Source organism: Rutidosis leptorrhynchoides, chromosome 5, assembly GCF_046630445.1.
Source record: "Rutidosis leptorrhynchoides isolate AG116_Rl617_1_P2 chromosome 5, CSIRO_AGI_Rlap_v1, whole genome shotgun sequence".
Classification (NCBI taxonomy): Eukaryota; Viridiplantae; Streptophyta; class Magnoliopsida; order Asterales; family Asteraceae; genus Rutidosis; species Rutidosis leptorrhynchoides.
In genome coordinates this window covers 204,042,773-204,050,805 of record NC_092337.1, presented here as the reverse complement: position 1 = coordinate 204,050,805, position 8,033 = coordinate 204,042,773, and positions in this window count along the sequence as shown.

The window sequence follows — 8,033 nt, the reverse complement described above, 5'->3', positions numbered from 1 at the left end:
CAAAAGGTTAAAAATAAAAATAAAAATAAAAACTGTACAGACATACCTGTGAAATAGATTTCTTAGTTATATGATCTATTATATTCATAAGATAGTCGGTTTAATTGGTTTTCCATGGCTGCATAGGCGTAACCTCGAGCATTCATTGTCTTTTCTTCTAAACATATGAACGGTCCGTCTCTGCATAAAGTAACAAATTCGGTATTTGAATAGGTTTGATTATTTGAACATTTACCTCCATGTGACCATTTTCCGCATTTGTGACATTTTTCTAGGTGTCGTGCTCTTCTTTTCGCTGCGGATTTTGATTTTCCTTTACCAAATTGTAACTTATTATCTTCAAATCTGGATCCTTTTCTAACTCCGTCCATTCTTTCTCTGATTACTGATACTATTTCACTCGGGAGTATGTCATTATTACGTTTAGTGATCAAAGCGTGTAGCATTAGACCATGGTTTAGTTCACAGGCAGTCTTCATTTCGTAAAAACCTAAAAAAAATAAAAATTCAGAATGGGGGGAGAAGACTAGTTCTTTAGGGTCTGCTAGGGAAAGACCATACGTGTTCCATTTTCGAGAACTACACGAAAACAGACAATCTAACTCTAACAGAAATACATATTATCCTTTAAAGACTTGATTCTCCCCACACTTAGTTAGCTGTGGTGTCGAAATTGTGAGTAACTTCGTTGTCGACTTCCATCGGACCATGTATGTAATGTTTAACTCTGTGACCATTAACTTTAAATTCAATCCCATTTGAATTTATTAATTCTATCGTTCCGTATGGGAAAACTCTTTTGACTATAAATGGTCCAGACCATCTTGATTTCAATTTTCCAGGAAATAGCTTGAATCGTGAATTGAAAAGAAGAACTCTGTCTCCTTCTTTAAATTCTTTTGAATTTCTGATTCTTTTATCATGCCATTTCTTCGTTCTTTCTTTATATATTAACGAATTTTCGTATGCTTCATGTCTTAATTCTTCTAATTCGTTTAGTTGACTTAATCGTAGACGTCCGGCTTCATGTAAATCAAGATTACATGTCTTCAAAGCCCAAAATGCTTTGTGTTCAATTTCTACTGGAAGATGACATGCTTTTCCATAAACAAGTCTAAAAGGTGTGGTTCCAATTGGAGTTTTGTAGGCTGTTCTAAAAGCCCAGAGTGCATCCTCCAATTTAATGGACCATTCCTTCGGATTTGATCCTACGGTTTTCTCTAGAATACGTTTTAAAGCTCGGTTGGTATTTTCAACTTGTCCACTTGTTTGTGGATGATATGCAGTGGAGATTTTATGAGTTACTCCATATCTTTTAAGAACTTTTTCAAGTTGATTATTACAAAAATGAGTACCCCGATCACTTATTAAAGCTTTCGGTGTTCCAAACCTTGCAAAAAGACGTTTTAAAAAGTTTACTACAACTCGTGCATCGTTAGTTGGGAGAGCTTGTGCTTCCGCCCATTTAGATACATAATCAATGGCTACGAGTATATATAGATTATTATGAGATTTTGGAAATGGACCCATAAAGTCAATACCCCAAATGTCAAATACTTCACATACTTGGATGACATTTTGTGGCATTTCATCACGTTGACTTATTTTTCCGGCCCTTTGACATGCATCACAGGATTTGCAAAGAAGGTGTGCGTCTTTGTAAATTGTAGGCCAATAGAATCCAGCTTCATAAACTTTTCTTGCTGTTAGTTGAGGCCCATAATGCCCTCCTGTTGGTCCTGTGTGACAATGGTTTAAAATTTTACTAGCTTCATCTCCAAATACACATCGGCGTATTATTCCATCGGGACAACTTTTAAACAGATGTGGATCTTCCCAGAAATAGTGTTTTATATCACTGAAGAATTTCTTTCGTCTTTGGTACGATAATCCTTTTTCAAGGAATCCACAAACTAAGTAGTTTGCATAGTCTGCAAACCATGGGATTTCTTTATAATCTATCTTCAATAGATATTCATCAGGAAAGTTGTCTTGTATGGCCGATTCATTCAGAACTTCTAATTCGGGATTTTCAAGACGAGAAAGATGATCAGCGGCGAGATTTTCTGCTCCTTTTTTATCTCGGATTTCAATATCAAACTCTTGTAAGAGTAAGATCCAACGGATTAATCTTGGTTTAGCATCTTGTTTTGAAAATAGGTATCTAAGAGCAGAATGGTCGGTATAGACCACCGTTTTTGCTAGAACGAGATATGATCGAAATTTGTCAAAAGCAAAGACAATAGCAAGGAGTTCTTTTTCAGTAGTTGTATAGTTCGTTTGTGCTCCTTGTAATGTCTTACTAGCATAATATATAGGTTGAAATCGTTTTTCAATCCTTTGTCCTAAAACGGCTCCCATTGCAAAATCACTTGCATCGCACATTAGTTCAAATGGTAGATTCCAATTTGGTGTTATCATGATCGGTGCATTAGTGAGTTTTTCTTTAAGAATATTAAAAGATTTGATACATTCATCTGAAAAGATGAATGGCGCATCCTTTTCTAGGAGTTTATTCATAGGAGTGGCAATTTTAGAAAAATCTTTTATGAAACGTCGGTAAAAACCGGCATGCCCTAGAAAACTCCTAACTCCTCTAACATTGGTGGGATGTGGAAGTTTAGCAATTACATCTACTTTAGCTCTATCCACTTCAATTCCTTCTTTTGAAATTTTATGTCCAAGAACGATGCCTTCTTTAACCATGAAATGGCATTTCTCCCAATTAAGTACTAGATTTGATTTTTCGCATCTAATTAGCATTCGTTCCAGATTAACTAGACATGATTTAAATGTATCACCGAAGACTGAAAAGTCATCCATGAATACTTCCATGCATTCTTCTATCATGTCATGAAAAATCGCCATCATACACCTTTGAAAGGTTGCAGGGGCGTTACAAAGTCCAAATGGCATGCGTTTGTAAGCAAAAGTACCATAAGGGCACGTGAATGTGGTTTTTTCTTGATCTTCGGGTGCTATTGGAATTTGAAAATATCCGGAAAATCCATCTAGAAAACAATAGTAACTATTTCCGGCTAATCTTTCCAACATTTGATCTATGAAAGGTAAGGGAAAGTGATCTTTTCTGGTGGCGTCATTTAATTTTCTATAATCAATACATACACGCCATCCTGTTACAGTCCTAGTAGGAATAAGCTCATTTTTCTCATTTGTAATGACAGTCATGCCACCCTTCTTAGGCACGCATTGAACTGGGCTTACCCATGGACTATCAGAGATTGGGTAAATCAAACCTGCATCTAGCAGTTTAATAATCTCTTTCTTAACTACATCTTGCATATTAGGATTTAGTCTTCGTTGGCGTTGCACATACGTTTTATGACCTTCTTCCATAAGGATTTTATGTGTGCAATACGAAGGACTTATTCCTTTAATATCATGAATCTTCCATGCAATGGCTGGTTTATGAGCTTTCAACACAGAAATGAGCTGTGATTTCTCATTTTCAGTAAGAGAAGACGATATTATTACAGGTAATTCAGATTCACCATGTAAATAAGCGTATTCCAAATGGTTTGGAAGTGGCTTTAACTCTAATTTCGGAGGTTCTTCTATTGATGATTTATATCGATATCTGTCTTCTTCTTTTAGCATTTGAATTTCTTCTGTTGTTGGTTCATATCCATTAGCTATAAGTGTAGCTAACATTTCAGATTCATCAATTGGTTCATTTCCTTCTCCTAAAGAACATTCTCCTGTTCCTTGTAATTCTGGAAATTCTTCTAATAATTCTGCATGTGCATCTATAGTTTTAATATAATAACATGTATCATCTGCAGATTGTGGTTGTTGCATTGCTCTATCAACTGAAAAGGTAACACTCTCATCCTCTATACTTAGGGTCAGTTTCTTACCGAACACGTCTATCATTGCTTTAGCCGTGTTTAAGAATGGTCTTCCTAATATGAGAGGAACTTGAGAATCTTCTTCCATGTCTAAAACAACAAAATCTACTGGGAATACTAAAGTACCAACTTTAACTAGCATGTTCTCCATTATCCCTCTAGGATATTTTATTGATCTATCGGCTAGTTGTATGCTTATTCTGGTTGGTTTCAATTCTCCAAGGTCTAGTTTAGCGTATAGTGAATACGGCATTAGATTTATACTAGCACCTAAATCTGCCAATGCTTCTATTGAACTAAGGCTACCCAGAAAACATGGAATTGTGAAACTTCCTGGATCAGATAATTTTTCTGGTATCTTATTCAACAGCACTGCTGAACAATTAGCATTCATAGTAACAGCCGAGAGTTCTTCCATTTTCTTTCTATTCGTGATTAGATCTTTCAAGAATTTAGCATACCTTGGCATTCCTGAAATCACATCAATGAAAGGAAGATTTACATTTATCTGTTTAAACATATCCAAGAATTTGGATTGCTCGGCTTCAAGTTTTTCTTTCTTCATTTTACTCGGGTAAGGAAGTGGTGGTTGGTATGGTTTAACATAAGGTTTATCCTTAACTGTGTTATCTTTATTAACCTTTTCAACTACCGGTTCTTTTTCCTTATCCTGATCAGGTTGTGGTTCTTGTGGAGTAGGAATAGTTTCATCAGAAGTTACAGGTATTTCAGGTGGTTTAAGTGTTGTACCACTTCTTGTGGTAATAGCTTTAGCTGTTTCATTCCGGGGGTTAGCATTCGTATCACTAGGTAAACTTCCCGGTTTTCTTTCACCTATTAACCTTGCTAGGTTACTTACTTCTTGTTCCAGATTTTGAATAGAAGCTTGTTGATTTCTAAATGCTTGAGCATTTTGTTCATTGGTTTGTTTTTGAGATGTGAAAAACTGCGTTTGAGTTTCAACTAGCTTCGTCATCATATCTTCTAAATTCGGCTTTTTATCATCGGTTTGTTGTGGTGGTTTGTTTTGAAAATTCGGTCTTTGCTGATTGTAAGTATTATTGGATACTTGTTGATTGCTAGGACCTTGTTGGTTGTTGTATGGAATATTTCGGTTATAATTCTGGTTTTGATTGTAAATCGGTCTTGGCGGTTGATAATTATTCTGATAATTATTTCCAGGCCTTTGGTTTATGTATGAAATATTCTCTCTTTGTTCCATTGTTAATTCAATACTGAGACAATCTTTTGTCAAATGTGGTCCTCCACACTGCTCACAACTAATTCGTATAGCATGAATATCCTTAGTCATCTTTTCCATTCGTCTCTCGAAAGCATCTATCTTTGCGGAAATGGAATCTAAGTCATGGCTAGAATCGGCTCTAGCTGCTTTAGATGATCTAATGATATCTTTTTCTTGGTGCCACTCATGTGAGTGGGAAGCAGTATTATCAATAATTTTGTAAGCATCAGTTTCGGTTTTCTTCATAATCGAACCACCAGCTGCTATATCTATGTCTTTCCTTGTAGTGATGTCGCATCCTCGGTAGAATATTTGTACTATTTGACAAGTGTCTAAACCATGTTGCGGACATCCTCTTAACAACTTTCCATATCTTGTCCACGCCTCATATAGAGTTTCATTTGGCTTCTGTGTGAACGTAACAATTTCTGCTTGAAGTCTTACGGCTTTAGATGCAGGAAAAAATTGTTTAAGAAATTTGTCAACTAAAACATCCCATGTATCGATCGCCCCTTCAGGTAACGATTCCAACCAATCTTTGGCTTCTCCCTTTAAAGTCCAGGGAAATAACATGAGATATATTTGTTCATCCTCCACTTCTCGGATTTTAAATAGTGTGCAGATCCTATTAAAGGTACGTAGATGTTCATTTGGATCTTCCTTCGGCGCACCACTAAATTGGCATTGATTAGTCACCATGTGTAGAATTTGTCCTTTGATTTCATAATCTGGCGCATTAATGTCTGGATGAGTAATTGCGTGACCTTGGCCAGTGCGTTTAGCTCTCATTCGGTCTTCCATGCTTAAAGGTTCCAGATTCTCCATAATTGAATTTGTTGAATCGGTATCACTAGATGATTCTGATTTAATAGTTCGTTCCTCAACAATCTCTGTTTGAATGATTGGTGGTTCCGGAGGAAAGTTTAATGGTTCAGGATCTATGAACCGTTCTTGAATATTTTCTGGATTCTCAATTGTGAGGTTGGGTTCAAAAAATGGATTATCGGAAATTTGAACTGAAGTACTTGGTCGACTGGATGACGATTCTAAAGAAAAATCAACGGCGGTTATATTTGTTAAACGATGTCTTGATCGAGTTACAGGTGGTGAACGTACAAAAGGTTGTGAACGTCTTGCTCGGTGCATTCACTGAATATTCTATTAGTTTTAAAAAGGAAAGAAAAATTATAATAAGTTATCCAATCAATAGACTTTTCTGATTTTGCCCACGTTTCGAATAGCCAAAAGATGCAGCAGAGGGGCAGGATTCGTTTGGTCTCAATATAATTGAGGACTGTTTGGCTCCAATAACCCGGTCCACGTACAAATCCAACTATTACTACGAACCAGAAAATTTTGATGTCTATCAATTTAACCACTCAAAATAAATTTTCGTAATTTTTAGAAATTTAGATAAGAAGTAGAATAAAATTCTAAGTCCTAAAAACTAGAATGGCGAGAAATAAGAGAGAAAAAGATTGCGCGTCGAAAAATGTCGAAAAAGAAAAAAATGGTTGAAAAATAAAAGGTGACGGAAAAATAAAAGAAACTTATCAAAACTTAAAAATACTTAACTAATTTAACCTTATTACTACAACTAACTTAAAATTATAATCGCAAATTGAAATTACTAATTGGAATGATAATTGATACATAGTAAAAGGTGTAAAAATATTAAAGCTTACAAGAAAAACTAAATCCCAAATGGAAATAACTTAAAAAGAAACTAAAACTTAAAAAGGCGTCGCAAAATTCTAAAGCACCTAAATCTTAGTCTAAAGAAAAGGCACTTAAGGAATTCTACGGCAAAGCCTAAAAATATAGGAGTAAAAATAACTATAGCAAAAACTAAGTTTAAAATTAATTATGAGCTAAAAATACAAAAGTTACGCTACAACGATTAAAAAGGTACAAATTATAAAAATATACAAAAAGTTGTAAAAAGTACAATTTTTATAAAAATATTATTTTTATATTATTTATTTAATAAAACTACTAATTTTACAATTTTAATTAAACTTATTTAAACTAAATACATAAATATAAAGTAAAAATTAAAAATAAAACTAAAATTAATAATAATAATAATAATAATTAAGTTAAATAATAATAATAATAAATTATAACCCGTAATCAATGCGAAATTAGGGTTTTTGTCCGTGTGTCAGAGGGCCTCCGCGAGTCGCGGCGAATAAAGAAGAAAACCCCGCAAGTCGCGGGGTTCAGAATTTGAGCTGACAGGTTTCACTTTTTTACGCGTTTTTCTTTATATTTTTTTTTTTATTATTTTCTGTTTTCTGTTTTTAATTTAAATAAACGATTTTTAATAAAATTTATATTTTTATAAATTAAAATAAAGATAAAGAAACTTATAAAACTTAAATATTTAACAAAATCCTAAAAATACTTATATTTTTGTTTTTCTTTTTATATTTTTGAATGATTAAAACGTAATTTTTACAAAAACGACTTTTAATAAAAGTAAATAAAAATCTTTTTTTTTTTATTAGCGTTGCGCTTCCGGCTTTTAAGAGTAATTCCCCGGCAGCGGCGCCAAAAATACTTGATGTGCAGCGGGGTAGTATATAAAATAGTTATTATTTTACTAGAAAATACTATTAAATACGATACAATTTTACACAAGATATTTATTTATTTATAGAATGGATATACTTAAACCTTGCTACAACACTTATAGGCAGTGTACCTAATCGTACAGTAGTGTAGTTTTTAGTAAGTCCGGTTCGTTCCACAGGGAGATCTTTAAGCAAAGCTCAACGCTATATTAGTTTACTTTTATAAAAATACAAATATATATATAAGTAATATTATTATTATAAAGAGGGGTTTTTTACCGTTTAATGACCGGTTTGTCGATTTTAAAACTTTAGTCGCAGTTAAAACCTAATGTAAAATATAAA